This window comes from Myotis brandtii, unplaced genomic scaffold, assembly GCF_000412655.1.
Source record: "Myotis brandtii unplaced genomic scaffold, ASM41265v1 scaffold38, whole genome shotgun sequence".
Classification (NCBI taxonomy): Eukaryota; Metazoa; Chordata; class Mammalia; order Chiroptera; family Vespertilionidae; genus Myotis; species Myotis brandtii.
Window position 1 is genome coordinate 423,092 of NW_005364596.1, and position 388 is coordinate 423,479.

A 388-nucleotide genomic window follows, 5' to 3' on the forward strand; every position below is an offset into this window, starting at 1 on the left:
GCCGCCATCTTGGCTGACAGTTAATTTGCATAAGGATATGCTGATTAGCCAATGGGAAGGGTAGCAGTCGTATGCTAATTACCATGTTTCTCTTTTATTAGTGTAGATAAAAACCCTGGGTGTAACATCACGGCCAGAAGCGTTACCAACTGGAAGGAAGTTAGTCCTGCAGGGGTCGTCTTGGAAACAGCTGCTCCCTCCCCCAGCTGTTTCCTGGAGGGTGAGGTTTCAGGCAGGAACCCACCCTTGGAGCAGAGCGTGGAAGTGAAATGATTTGTAATGGATCTATTATTGAAGCTACCTTTGGAAATACTATATCTATAGATCAGTGGTTCTCAACCTTGGCTGCACATTAGAATCACCTGGGAATCTTTTTAAAATCCTGATT